The sequence below is a fragment of the Nerophis ophidion genome, linkage group LG15 (assembly GCF_033978795.1).
Source record: "Nerophis ophidion isolate RoL-2023_Sa linkage group LG15, RoL_Noph_v1.0, whole genome shotgun sequence".
In the NCBI taxonomy this organism is placed as follows: Eukaryota; Metazoa; Chordata; class Actinopteri; order Syngnathiformes; family Syngnathidae; genus Nerophis; species Nerophis ophidion.
This window is the reverse complement of record NC_084625.1, coordinates 16,356,446-16,372,251: the sequence shown is the minus strand read 5'-3', so window position 1 is coordinate 16,372,251 and position 15,806 is coordinate 16,356,446. Positions and strand designations below refer to the sequence as shown.

The 15,806-nt window shown below is 37.2% G+C and overlaps 1 long non-coding RNA gene across 1 annotated transcript in view; it reads left to right on the top strand.

Moving 5' to 3' along the window:
• The window catches only part of LOC133569832 (uncharacterized), a 39,785-nt gene that overhangs the window by 2,627 nt on the left and 21,352 nt on the right, over positions 1 to 15,806 (top strand). Inside the window, exon 2 of the long non-coding RNA XR_009809930.1 lies at positions 11,820 to 12,010. This is a non-coding gene — a long non-coding RNA (uncharacterized LOC133569832). The remainder of the gene's footprint in view (positions 1 to 11,819; positions 12,011 to 15,806) is intronic.

Genomic DNA, 15,806 nt, shown 5'->3' with positions numbered 1-15,806 from the left:
ATAAAGTTAGCATACTAACACGCTAAGGTATCTTTCATCAAGTAACACGATATTTGTAATTTAAAAAAATAAGAAATATTTTAATCAATCCAACAAAATAATGCACAATAACGCCATAATAATCCATCCATCCATACATTTTCTACTGCTTGTCCCTTTTGGGCTATTGTAGTGGCGTTTCGTACAAAAAGGGCACTTTAATTTAGTGTTGTTTTGCAATGTCATCTTAGTGACATCATGCACAAAAGTGCACTCATAGCTTGTTTTAAAATGTCTCTGAAAATCTTGCACTTTCTGTTTGGAAATGACATGAATGTTTGTGCCACTGCTTAATAACTGTTTAATAAATACCGTTTTGGTAATTTGACTTAGTTGTGAGTTCCCTCTCTGCATGAAAGTTTAAAATGAGCATATATTAATGCAGTATGAAGAAGAATGTTTTAATGTAGACACATAGAATCATCATACTGCTGTGATTATATGTATCAAGTGTTCATTAAAGGCTAAGGCAAAATATCGAGATATATATCGTGTATCGCGATAAGGCCTAAAAATATGGAGATATTTAAAAAAAGCCATATCGCCCAGCCCTAATATATATATATATATATATATATATATATATACACAAAATGGCTGCAAAATGTTGCTACTGAAACATCTGCGTAAATCTCATACATCAGCGCTATTAACTAGGGGTGCTTAACAAGATTTTCACTTCCGATACGATACCGACAATAGAGCCTTGAGTATTGTCCAACCCGATATGATATCAGGACAAATCATAGTACGGACTTTTATTATTTCTTTTTGTGGAATGTTAAAAAAAAGTTTGCTCAATTGAAAAAAGGACAATGGTTGGTATTAAAAACACTAACCTATTTAAATAAAAGTGGAGTGGTAATTGTATTTTATAATTCATAAAGTTAAGCTCATGATGCAGTAAGTTGGAGGATGCGGACACGTTTGTTACTGGATACTTTTTAATATGCCTTGGAGACTGTATGTTTAAGTAAAAGGTATCCAAAAATGCAGCCGGGGGGCCATTTGTGGCCCGCAGCTAATTTTTTAACGGCCCGCTACAAATTTTATAAATATTATTACAATAAACTAAACAATAAAAAGTGGAATAAAAGAGTAAATAGGTGTAATTTCCAACAGGAAAACGTATGCAGTAGTGACACTTAGACAAAGCTGCCATGCAAGCAGTTTTTATTTTAAAACTGTTATTGCTCCAAAACTAATAAAAAGTTATAATCGACATATAGATCTGAAGTTAATCTACAAACCCCGTTTTCATTTGAGTTGGGAAATTGTGTTAGATGTAAATATAAACGGAATACAATGATTTGCAAATCATTTTCAACCCATATACAGTTGAATATGCTACAAAGACAACATATTTGATGTTCAAACTGATAAACATTTTTTGGTTTGCAAATAATCATTAACTTTAGAATTTGATGCCAGCAACACGTGACAAAGAAGTTGGGAAAGGTGGCAATAAATACTGATAAAGACAAGGAATGCTCATCAAACACTTATTTGGAACATCCCACAGGTGTGCAGGCTAATTGGGAACAGGTGGGTGCCATGATTGGGTATAAAAGCAGCTTCCATGAAATGCTAAGTAATTCACAAACAAGGATGGGGTGAGGGTCACCACTTTGTAAGCAAATTGTCGAACAGTTTTAGAACAACATTTCTCAATAAGCTATTGCAAGGAATTTAGGGATTTTACCATCTACGGTCCGTAAAATCATCATAAGGTTCAGAAAATCTGGAGCAATCACTGCATGTAAGCGATGATATTACGGATCTTTGATCCCTCAGGCGGTACTGCATCAAAAACCGACATCAGTGTGTAAAGGATATAACCACATGGGCTCAGGAACACTTTATAAAAGCACTGTCAGTAATTACAGTTGGTCGTTACATCTGTAAGTGCAAGTTAAAACTGTACTATGCAAAGCGAAAGCCATTTATCAACAACACCCAGGAACGCCGCCGGCTTCTCTGGGCCCAAGCTCATCTAAGATGGACTGATGCGTAGTGGAAAAGTGTTCTGTGGTCTGACGAGTCCACATTTCAAATTATATTTGGAAACTGTGGACGTGGTGTCCTCGGAACAAAGAGGAAAATAACCATCTAGATTGTTATAGGCGCAAAGTTCAAAAGCCAGCATCTGTGATGGTATGGGGGTGTATTAGTGCCCAGGGCATCGGTAACTTACACATCTGTGATGGCACCATTAATGCTGAATGGTCCATACAGGTTTTGGAGCAACATATGTTGTCATCCAAGCAACTTTATCATGGACGCCCCTGCTTATTTCAGCAAAACAATGCCAAGCCACGTGCTACAACAGCGTGGCTTTGTGGTAAAAGAGTGCGGGTACTTTCCTGGCCCGCCTGCAGTCCAGACATGTCTCCCATGGAAAATGTGTGGCGCATTATGAAGCGTAAAATACGACAACAAGACCCCGGACTGTTGAACAACTTAAGCTGTACATCAAGCAAGAACTGGAAAGAATTCCACTTTCAAAGCTTCAACAATTAGTTTCGTCAGTTCCCAAACATTTGAGTGTGTTTAAAAGAAAAAGTGATGTAACAGTGGTGAACATGCCCTTTCCTAACTACTTTGGCACGTGTTGCAGCCATGAAATTCTAAGTTAATTATTATTTGCAAAAAAAATAAAGTTTATGAGTTTGAACATCAAATACCTTGTCTTTGTAGTGCATTGAATTGAATATGGGTTGAAAAGGATTTGCAAATCATTGTTTTCCCTCCGGGTACTCCGGCTTCCTCCCACCTCCAAAGACATGCACCTGGGGATAGGTTGATTGGCAACACTAAATTGGCCCTAGTGTGTGAATGTAAGTGTGAATGTTGTCTGTCTATCTGTGTTGGCCCTGCGATGAGGTGGCGTCTTGTCCAGGGTGTACACCGCCTTCTGCCCGATTGTAGCTGAGATAGGCGCCAGCGCCCCCCGCGACCCCAGAAGGGAATAAGCTGTAGAAAATGGATGGATGGATGTATTCCGTTTATATTTACATCTAACACGATTCCCCAACTCATATGGAAACGGGGTTTGTAGTTAAGCGTTGAAAGTAAAAATAATAGATATTGATATATGACTTACGTTTAGCACTTTTATAAAATGTTATGATTTATTATAATTATTTATTTTATTCACGGCTCCAATTACTTCACATCACATGTTGCACTGTAACCATTTTTTGGGGCGAAACATTGCATGATTTGTGTTTTTCCAATTAAAGAGGTTTTGGATGAAAAGGGCATAAAACATAAAAATCATTAAACCTTTATGACAAGAAATAGATCTGAAGTTAATCTATAGATATTCAAGCGTTGAAAGGCAAACAAAATATTATCAAACAGCATGACTTATTTTTTTACACTTTAATAATTGAGACCCTTTCGGGTCCCTTGAACCTTTAATATTAACCCAACTTGAGTGAAGCCCTGAGGGTTACAATAAACATTGTATTGTTTTTAAAAAATGGAAAATATCAAAATGGCCTCGCATGTTTAAATTTTTCTGCGTGTGGCCCTCAGTGGAAAAAGTTTGGACATCCCTGATTTAAGTAATGATATGATACTTGTTTCTATTGACAAATGTGCTGTTTTAGACAATATTGGTTCAACTATTATTACGAATTTTTAACTTGTGTGCCATTGTATGCTTAGCTGTTGTGTAGCTGCTAGTAGCCTATCGCCTACCATGTTTACCTTTTAGAAATGTCGTAAATAAATGCAAGAGAAGCCAAAGCTTGTGTGCTCCAACAGATTCGCTTAGTACTCTTCCAGCAAAAATGTTTTTTGCCTTTTTTTGGTTGTTTTTCTGAGCATGTGTGGAGTCAGGCAGATAAAGCCACGATTGAAATGCACAAATTAAAAAGGCATCAATAGTGCCTGCCAATGCCATGTGAGGCTGTGGAAACAGCACACACACAGAGTCTTGTTAAACGCCACCCAACTGGATCACAACACGCTCGAGGCGCATGAATAGTCTGCAGACTTGACCGCGAAGCGCGTTGCTTTCTCTTTAGCCGCGTGGGAGCATTGCACGGCACCGGGGTCGCGCTTAGGGATGCTGCCTGAAATGTGGAACCAACTTACGTTTGGCAGGGGGAAAAAACACGAGAGAATGACAAAGATACTCGTGTTTTTTTGTTGTTTTCCAAGAAGTTAGATAGATAGATAGATAGACAGATAGACAGCAGCAGTGTACAGAGTTGAGATCAATTAAAAAAGTAAAAAGTAAATAATGGGGGTATTAATGGAAACAAAATAGAAAAATATTACAATAAACATAAAAAGCAACAATGGGAATAAAAATATAACAGTAAAATAAGAATATAACAAAAGAAACTAGGCAGTCGTGACCGTGTTATGAAAAATATATAGAATATATCTGTATATACAGTATAATGTAGCTGAGGGTCACAAGATTAGGTACACGGAATGTTAAAAATTCTACATGTACTTCAACACCACAACACTGGAAGCCCAACTACATAAATCCCCACATGTTCTACTCCCGTCCTTTTGAGGGAGCTACTTCTCCAATTATTATGCTTTACATTAGAGCAGTGGTCCCCAACCACAGGGCCCGATTGGTACCGGGCCGCAGAAATTTTTTTTTTATAAAAAAATAATAATAATAAAATTATATATATATATATATATATATATATATATATATATATATATATATATATATATATATATATATACATAGTTGTTTTTTTTAATCAACATAAAAAACACAATATACACTTACAATTAGTGCACCAACCACAAAAACCTCCCTTTTTCATGACAAAATGTCCCTTTTTCATGACAAAGAAGAAAAAAAAAAATATATATATATATATTTTTTTATTTTTTTATTAAATCAACATAAAAAACACAATATACACTTACAATTAGTGCACCAACCACAAAAACCTCCCTTTTTCATGACAAAATGTCCCTTTTTCATGACAAAGAAGAAAGAAAAAAAAAAACAAAAAAAAAAACAAAGGAACCCCCGGGCCGCGGGACAAATTATTAAGCGTTGACCGGTCTGCGGATACAAAAAGGTTGGGGACCACTGCATTAGAGCACAGGTGTCAAACTCAAATCATATCTGTCCCGCGACATCATTCTATTTGGCCTGCAAACACCTGGAAATGATATGTGTCAATAAAGTACTTCATATTTTCTCACTAAATGTAATTAGGGGCCGATGTCCCTTTGGGACAGAGGACCCTATTGAATTTCTAAGGTTTTATTATTATTCTTTATTATTATTATTATACCGCCGCCTCTTTGAGCTGTATTATGACCTCCTTAACATGCTTCAAAACTTACCAAATTTGACACACACATCAGGACTGGCGAAATTTGCGATCTAATCAAAAAACCAAACCCCAAAACTCAAAATTGCGCTCGAGTGCCCCTAGGAAGAAAACACAGACACAACTGTCTGTAACTTCCAGTATGAATGTCAGAGAAACATGAAACAAAAACCACTATGTAGGTCTCAGTTAGACCTATATTTCATCCACTGACACCCCCCTCAATGTCGCTTTTTTTCAAACATTATCTCCTCTGAGGCCGTATGTCGTTTCGACTTCAAATAAACACAGAAGAGAGATTGAACCCTTCTGATTAAAAGTTGATGAAAGAGTTTTAATTACTACCCTGGTTTGGATTTTATGATCTCACAAAGAACCGGTACGCTGGTGCTGTTGTGTGTACTGCTGGCACAAAATGGCGGCTTCCTGCTCAGACAAAACTGCTTCTAACTCCCTGTAGGAATGAAACAAAAACCTCAATATAGGTCTCACTGAGACCTATATTTCATACACTGACCGCCCCCAACTAAAATCAACAGTTTGCTATTCCCACTTCAATACAACAACTGCATTACATTCCCAATGCATTACAGTCTGAAAAGTCGTCCTTATAAAATGCCCAAGCCACTTTACAACTGTTATTACTATGAGACTGATGTATAACACATGTGTATACAACTTTTTCTCTGTGTAATAATCCATCCATCCACCTTCTACCATTTATCCGGGCTTAGGTCCTGTCCAACGCTGCTTGCAGCTTTAATTGATTTTGTTTTTAATTTTGACCGAAAAAAAATATATGTACTGCTTGAAATTGCATATCATTTAAACTTTAATAGTATCCAATATTGCAACAATTATTACAGTATAGTATCATACTTTATAAACATGTTTTTTTCTACTTAACTTTACAGCAAACTACCCATCAAATTAATAAAAATGATAATACATTTTACGTTGTTCTTTACAGCATAATACTGTGAATTGGAAAAAAAAAACTAGTATTGTTTTTTTGCGTCAAAATTCTGTTGACTGAGCTGCCAGTTTTTGACTGTAAAATCTCCGGTTGTTGTTTTTAACTGTGTATTACTGTAAATGGTTTGTTTTTACGGTAGTAAAACTGGCAGCTAAGTTGCCAGAATAAAAAAAGAACTTACCTTGTTTTTCCATTAACAATATAATGTTGACATTTTTTTTTTAATTTAACACAACTAAGCTGCCAGCTTTACCCGTAACCCCCTACCCACCTAAAAAAACAAAAACAAACAGTGGTACTGTTTTTCCATTTACTGTAAAATGTTGTAAAAAAAAAAAAAAAAAGCCAAAGTACTATATTTTACAGTAACATTTTGTCAATGTTAAGCTTTTACTGTTTAATCAACAGTCTACTTAAATATATATATATATATATATATATATATATATATATATATATATATATATATATATATATATATATATATATATACATATATATTTAAAATCCATCAATTTTCTACCGCTTGTCCCTTTCGGGGTCACATCGGGGCGGGGGTTGCTGATTAATAATGAAATCCAGAGGCAAATTCGTACATTATTTGCTGTTACAAGTGGCCCTCATATGGTAGCCATAACTGCCATGTTCCCCTCAAGGAAAACAAGTTTGACATCCCTGCATTACAGTGACAATTAGTTAGCGTAGGAAAAGTCAAAGTGAACCCCGTACGCTCCGACCAAAACATCTGGTCTTACTCGCTAGAATTAGCTTCTAGCTAGAAATAAATAGGACTTTGTTTTTCAAGCCATAGGAAGGAAGAAAGTGAGCGTGAAGAACAGTGATGAGAAGAAAAAATGGATAATAGTTGTTGATTTAAAGAAAGAAATCATCAAAAACAGGACAGAGCGTGTAGCTAATTTGGTGAATCACGGCGAGTCTGCATTGGACTGAAGCAGAACAAATTGATAACGGCAGCCGAGAATGTTTAAAGAATATCCAAACGGTGGACGTTTATCTATGAAAATATGAAGAACCCGCTGCTTAGCGTATTTCGTTGAATTGCCGCCGGGGCGCTAATTAATTTAAAACCTCTTCTCACTCCGGCGTTTACCAAAGGCATGCGGTAAAGGCAAGCATGCGCTAATTATTTTAAAACCTCTTCCCACTCTGGCGCTTACCAAAGGCATGCGGTAAATTTAGGCCAGCGCTTATAAATTTGAGTGTGATGTAAGGATACCATCAAGAAAAGCACATTTAATAAAAAAAAAAAACCTTATTATGTTCCTACCTTCACTTATAAATGAAGTCCATGCGCACCTCATTCCGATCATTGGCATCGATAACTTGTTTATAGAAGTCTTCCTTATCTTTCTTCAGTTTTAAAAGTCTCTCTGTCTTGATGGAGATCTTCCTTTATCACCTCCTGCCTCGATTGAAAGTCCAGTTTAGAAAACAGTTTTTTTTTAGATATGTAATCCTCTATGTTAAAAGTGCAAGCGAGAAGAATAAATAAACGCTGCTCACTCTTGCTGCTTGTTGCCATTTCTTCTGCAGCCGAGTGGTCGCAAGAAGGATCACTAGCGCCCTCTACCACCAGGAGGCAGGAGTCATTTAATGACTCATATTTGACACACGCAGCTACGGTATACTAATAAAACATAGCTGCTTACTGTTCTTTTTAGCATATTCAATAGCTTGGACCTTAAATCCTACTGAATAGCTCTTAATCTTTTTCCCTTTATCCGATTTCAAATTATTGAAATCAGCCTCCTCCATTTTGAAAATGATGACAGGTGAAGTGTCACTCGTGACGTGACGAGTTTGACCCGGCGGAAATTGTCGACATGCTTGAATAAATACAATATTTTGCGAAACGAGTTTGACCCGGCGTTAATCCTGAGCCGGCGGTAATGCTAAGCATGCACTAATTATTTTGCGAAACGAGTTTGACCCGGCAGTAATTTTAGGCAGGCGCATACTATATACCCGGCGGCAATTCAAGGAAATACGGTATGTGTTTGACTATAGAGCACACTGGTATTTAAGCCACACCCACCAAATTTTATAAGAGATAAATATTTTATATGTATTAGCCGCACCAGACTATAAGTCGCAGATATATACTGGTACGAAAGATAAATGTTTATTTACATACTTTATTGTTTCCAAACAGAGCCTGTCACACGGCATATATAACGACAGAAGTCATCATCATGGACCCACCAGCTGCGGAATCTATCTCTCCAATCAGCTTAACAGACTCAGTAACTTCAAGGTGACGTTATAGTGAGTTTAAGAAACTGAAACAATACAAAAAAGAATGGCGTTGTAAGTTAACAATACTGACACAGACACTTGTAAATGTGTTAGCGTTTACGCTAATGCTAACGACGCTAGCTTGACTAAATTACGGTAGCATGTACAAATATGCATAAAAACACTCCTACAGACATCAAACGTGGTACCGTTTAGTAAGTATGAATTGTTTTAGTTATATTGTAAAACTTGCAGACGTTGCTTGGAGTGATAAACGAAGGATCATTTTGAACAGAAACATGTACGAATATCTCTGGTTCAAGGAACGAAGCAGGAAGTACTTTTCCGACCCGCAGCACCTGCAGTGAGCAAACTCGTCCTAAGGTTGGCGCCACGGCACAAACAATATCACACCTTTTCATTGTGTCCGTCCGGGGTCTATGAAAAATATTTGTTGAATACAAAACATTATGTCCGTTAGCGAAGAAAAATCCATTAATTGGCCGCGCCGTTTGAAAATCCGCCGTGTTCAAAGGGTAGGGGAAAAGTAGCGGGTAAAAGATGGGAAAATAAGATACTTTAGAAATCCACTCCCTTCGCTAAATGCTGCATATAATTGTTACTTTACTTCAAAAAACTACTGTAATGGTTTGTAGTACTCTATGTTGTGTTGTTTTTTTTCCAATATTTAATATCTAAAAGTTTGTTTTTCTGTTGAAAAGGCATGTTAGCTTGAAGGAAATACCACAGATGTCTAATGATGTACAGTATTTTTACATTATCTTAAAAAACTATTGTACAGTACATTCATCTATTGCAGGCCTGGGCAATTATTTTGACTCGAGGGCCACATTTAGAGAAAAAAATGTGTCCGGGGGCCGGTATATCTATTTTTATGAACACTTATATAAAACCTCACAATAATGTCTGATTGAATGCTAAAAACGTTAGGACAAGCCGCCTTAAAAAACTTTATGGAATTTGAAATTTGTCTATGAACGATAAAACACTAAATATTGACAAAACATGAATGTCACACTCCCTTTTGATCGACATATTTTACAATTAAGTGAAACGCCACAAAAAATGCAACAAACAGTGAAATATGAACGCGAAGGGTACAAAATAAACACACCTACAGTCTGATACATCTGATATATGCCGAATTAAGTACTATTCTATTCTATTCTATACATCACTAGGTTTTAGAACTTTGTTGTGAAAATCTCCTTCCGCGTCTGTGGAAACGCTTCCCGCCTCGTCTGAGCTGCTGTGACATAGATTACAAAAGTAACTACTTACATTACCATAGTAACTAGCTCGATTTTCATAGTAACTGGTTTATCATAGGGCTTCACGGTGGCAGAGGGGTTAGTGCGTCTGCCTCACAATACGAAGGTCCTGCAGTCCTGGGTTCAAATCCAGGCTCGGGATCTTTCTGTGTGGAGTTTGCATGTTCTCCCGGTGAATGCGTGGGTTCCCTCCGGGTACTCCGGCTTCCTCCCACTTCCAAAGACATGCACCTGGGGATAGGTTGATTGGCAACACTAAATTGGCCCTAGTGTGTGAGTGTGAATGTAGTCTGTCTATCTATGTTGGCCCTGCGATGAGGTGGCGACTTGTCCAGGGTGTACCCCGCCTTCCGCCCGATTGTAGCTGAGATAGGCGCCAGCGACCCCGAAAGGGAATAAGCGGTAGAAAATGGATGGATGGATGGTTTATCATACATAAACGCAGATTCCAACCACTGAAATACTTTGTGTTGTTGAAGACTTACGGTCATTAGAAAACATGACTGCACATCATAATGGCAGCCACAGTTTACATCTTAAAGATCTAAAATAATTATTTGGGAATGTCCGGCGGGCCAGATTGAAAAGCTCAACGGGCCGCATGTGGCCCTGAGGCGTTAATTTGCCCAGGTCTGATCTATTGTATCGTTTTTATATGCTATTTTCCGTTTAAAAGGCACGTTACATGTTAAAATGATGCTAAAGTGATTTCAATTCATCTCAGTGGGTGATGTCGATTTGAGGTACAAGTGTTTTGAGTTAAGGGCTGCGTCCCAGAACTAGTTTAGGCACTGCCGTATCCTGTTTTCACCAAAAATATGTCTAGTTTTGTAATATATATATATATATATATATATATATGCTACTGACGGTCCCTGACACAAGGCTGAAGCTTAGAGGTGACAGAGCTTTCGCTGCTGATGCTCCCAAGCTCTGGAACGACCTACCTCTTAGTGTTAGACAAGCCTCCTCTCTTCCTGTTTTTAAATCTCTCTTAAAAACATACTTTTATTCGTTGGCTTTTAACACAAAGTGATATCCATCCTGCAATGGCACCCCATTATACACCTGTTGTGAACCTGTTTTTATGTTTTATTTATTTATTTTTTATCATGTTCTGTTTCTGTTGTGTTGTTTGCTCGGTCCTCGTATTATCTTTTAACCTGTCCATGGTAAATTTTAAATGTGCTTTATAAATAAAGTTGATTTGATTTGATATATTCCCCAAATAACAACAGATCTAGAAAGCCCATACGAAGGACTTTAATTTGACGTACGACTCAATGTGGTTTGTTGCAAGTTAATTTTTTACCTAACAGGCGAACTTTGACCTGAATACACTTTTTTTTTTAACAGCAACGACAATCTGCACCTAAAAATTTACCACCTAAATGTTCGTTTGCTGCTTGCACGCCAAGTTTAGCGTCAGTAGGACTGAAAATGTATGAAAATCTTTTGGGTCTGCCACATTTGACATTGCTGGGGCGTAGCATTTTTAGTTAGCGTTAGCTTTGGCGGGTAAAAAGCTTTAAAGGCCTACTGAAACCCACTACTACCGACCACGCAGTCTGATAGTTTATATAACAATGATGAAATATTACCATTGCAACACATGCCAATACGGCCTTTTTAGTTCACTTAATTACAATTTTAAATTTCCCGCGGAGTTTCCTGTGGAAAACGTCACGGAATGATGACGCGTGTTTGTGACGTTATTGGTTGGAGGGGACATATTAGCGCAACACCACTTACGGCTAAAAGTCGTCTCTTTTCATCGTGCAATTACACAGTATTTTGGTTATCTGTGTTGCTGAATCTTTTCCAATTTGTTCAATTAATAATGGAGAAGTCAATGTAGAAAGATGGAGGTGGGAAGCTTTTAGCCTTTAGCCACACAAACACACGGTGTTTCCTTGTTTGAAATTCCAGCTTTACTATGGATCAGAGCGGTCAAGCGAACATGGATCCTGAGTACATGTCAACCGGCTGTTTTCGGTGAGAAAATTGTGGAAATAAGTCGCCTCTTACCGGAGATCAGCGGAGCCAACGTCCTCCTGCAGTGACTTCTCTCAGAGACTCTGGCGTCAACACACCCGTGGCCACACCCCTCCAACTTTAAGGTACTATTTAACTCACTAAAACACTGGCAACACAATAGGCAGATAAGGGATTTCCCAGAATTATCCTAGTAAATGTGTCTAAAAACATCTGAATCGCTATCACTATTTTGGACATCTGTGTTGCTGAATCTTTTGCAATTTGTTTAATTAATGATGGAGACTTTAAAGAAGAATGCTGTTGGTAGAAAGCGGTGGATTGCAGCTGCTTTTAGCAACCAAAACACAGCCGGTGTTTCTTTGTTTGTTGTGAAGCTTTAATATAGAACCGAGCGGTCAAGCGAACACGTTTCTCTACCACATTTTTGGATGAGAAAATTGTGGTATTAAGTCGGCTCTTACCGGAGACTTGAGCGGAGTTTGCGTCCTCCTGCAGCAGCTGTCAAAAAGGCAGCTGTGACTTTCTCGGCTCCTCCAATGGCTTCCCTCAGAGACACTGGCGGTCACCGCAGCCCTCCGACTTTCAGGTATGACTTTATAATCCCACTAAGGCACTAATAACACAATAAGCAGATAAGGGATTTTCCAGAATTATCCTAGTAAATGTGTCTAATGACATCTGAATCGCTCCCATTGCCGTCCCCTTTTTTTTTTTTTTTCTAGGCCTTCACTCTAAATTTCCTCATCCACAAATCTTTCATCCTCGCTCAAATTAATGGGGAAATTGTCGCTTTCTTGGTCCGAATAGCTCTAGCTGCTGCTTTCTATGATTTTAAACAATGTGAGGACGTGAGGAGCTCCACAACCCGTGACGTCACGGGCACATCGTCTGCTACTTCCGGTACAGGCAAAGCTTTTTTTTATTAGCGACCTAAAGTTGCGAACTTTATCGTCGATGTTCTCTACTAAATCCTTTCAGCAAAAATATGGCAATATCGCGAAATGATCAAGTATGACACATAGAATGGACCTGCTATCCCCGTTTAAATAAGAAAATCTCATTTCAGTAGGCCTTTAAAACCATTAAAACCAAATGGGAATAGTAAAATAATTTGGTGGGGATTACAGCGAGCGAGAGAGCGATGAAGGTAGTTTTGCCGCCAAACAACAACATTAGCTTAGCTTTGGCGTCAGGCCAAACGGGGGTCCAGTGGTCCCAGGGAGCCTCATTAAAGCAACGTCCTGAGTGGACATGGCTCCCAAGCCCTTCAAGGCCGAAGTCAGCGAGACGGAACGAGCGCCGTGTTAGCGCGGCGAGTCCATCCATTACTGTCCGCTGCTGCTCAATAGCGAACGTCCTTGTAAAGCCTTTTAGCAGCCAAAGAAGATTTAACGTTTCAGCATGGCGCTCTAACTTTGCAAGAATAGATCAGATGTCTCCGACCGAAGCAGATGATCTATACATCGACGTCTGTCTCTTCTTGCGTGAATCCCAAAAACATGGCACGTCCATTTTGTTGCTGCAAAACTGTAGTGTACAATTTCATCAATTAAGAGTTGGCTTCCGCCGCACTGGTAAATGTAACCGCTCTCAATTGCACTTGAGTGTAATGACATGCAAATGAGGGGAAAAAAATGCTGTCAGGTGGAAGATTGATGGCGAGTATGTGACTGCAGTCAAGTGTTGAAATGTTTTATTTTTTTTTAACACCCCAGCATCTCTCGAAGAGAACAGGGGATACATATGTGTAATTATTGCATTTAGACGGGAATGACTGAATTTAAAAATTTGAAACATTGGTTATTATAAATTAATTCATATATTATTTATTGTTTGTTTTGTTTATTCATTAGTTCAATTATATATTTGTTTACATCATTCAGTATCCCTAAGAGTAGTTGTGAATAGGTTTGATTTAATGGATTTAAAGTAGATTTTGAATATTTTAACATGTTATATAATGTAAGAAAATAACCTTCATTTCCATTTTGTATTTTACAGTGTTTGTTTATTTGGATTATCACTGGGTTGTTTTTCTACTGAACATGTTTAAAAATAAATGTATTTTTTACTTCTTCACATCTGCAATTTAATTCTTACACCCAATTATGTTTAAGGTAATAAGAGGCAATATTTGTTTTCTATTTTAGTTTGTCTTATTTCTTATAATAGTATTTATTGGGTTTAGTCTGCTTTCTTATGAAACAATTTAAAGCAAAATGTATTTTTTGGTTTCTTATTTTATACTACTCTGATTAAGCGACATTATAGTTATAACACGTATTTATATTTAAAATACAACTACAAATAAATGTTTTCATTTTTAGTTTTTTTTTCATTCAGTACATTTATTTTTAACTATTTTAAAGCTAAATATATTTTGAAATCTTGTTAAATGACTCTGGTTAGGTTTCATTATAGTTATGACATGTTAAAATAGAAATACAGGTCAATAGGTACTTTTTTCCTTTTTTTTCATTAATTACATTACTTTTTAACTCTCTAAAAACAAGATATATTTTCTAAATTATATTACATTACTCTGATTATGTTTCATTATTGTTATGATACATTCTTTTGTTGAAAACATAAAGCCAACTAAATAACATCCATCCATCCATTTCCTACCGCTTATTCCCTTTTGGGGTTGCGGGGGGCGCTGGCGCCTATCTCAGCTACAATCGGGCGGAAGGCGGGGTACACCCTGGACAAGTCGCCACCCCATCGCAGGGCCAACACAGATAGAAAGACAACATTCACACCCACATTCACACACTAGGGCCAATTTAGTGTTGCCAATCAACCTATCCCCAGGTGCATGTCTTTGGAAGTGGGAGGAAGCCGGAGTACCCGGAGGGAACCCACGCATTCACGGGGAGAACATGCAAACTCCACACAGAAAGATCCCAAGCCTGGATTTGAACCCAGGACTGCAGGAACTTCGTACTGTGAGGTAGACGCACCAACCCTTCTGCCACCGTGAAGCCCCCAAGTAAATAACATTACATTTTAATTTTCAATATGTTTTCATTCATTATCATTCATTTTTAAACTCTTTGACTACATATTTATGCGTAAATGACATTTATACTTAACACACCTAACAGTATATGTTTTAAAAATACTGTGAATGATGTTTTTCCCACTAATTTTGTTTATTTGACATATTTTAATATAATATTAATTCAACTTGTTTTTGTCTTTATAGGTTTGAAGTTTTTTTTTTATTCATGGGAAATAACCTTTTTTTTTTTTTTTTTAAAACACCTAAATCTCCTTACATGAATACATTAATAAATCAAATTAAATATATCTAAAATATATATTATTTAATTTAAAATGTTTGTGTTTTATTGTTTAAATTTTTGTACTTATTTTCAAATTTAATATAATTTTTTTAAATGTTCAAATACATGTAATTAAATGAGGACACTTTGGAGGACATGTTTATGGTCATCTTATGAAAATCAGAAGGAACCTTCATGTTTGACAACCAGAGACCAATCTATAGAAGTCCAATCTATTATTCATAACCTTTCCTTAGGTCAAACATACATATTTCAATGCGCTCTTCCCGATCCATCTTCAACTACAGTTCCTATTCATTTTTAAATATTACAACATCTACTTGTGTCTAACCTTTGTATTTTAAGCGGTAGAAATGGATGGATGGATGGGTCGTGTTCATTTTGCTCCAACAATTCAACGTGTTCACCACAGAGGGCGCCACTGATTCAAGTGACAGGAAACTAACGAAAAAAACTGGAGTACGTCCTAAAAAAAAAGAAGCTAAAAATAGATTTCAAGAATGTCGCATCCCTATCAAAACGCTAAAAATAGCTCGTCTTTAACATCCCGCTTCCTGTCGTTTGTCATGAACAACTTCAAACAACAATGGCTTCCGTTCATCTTCATCTT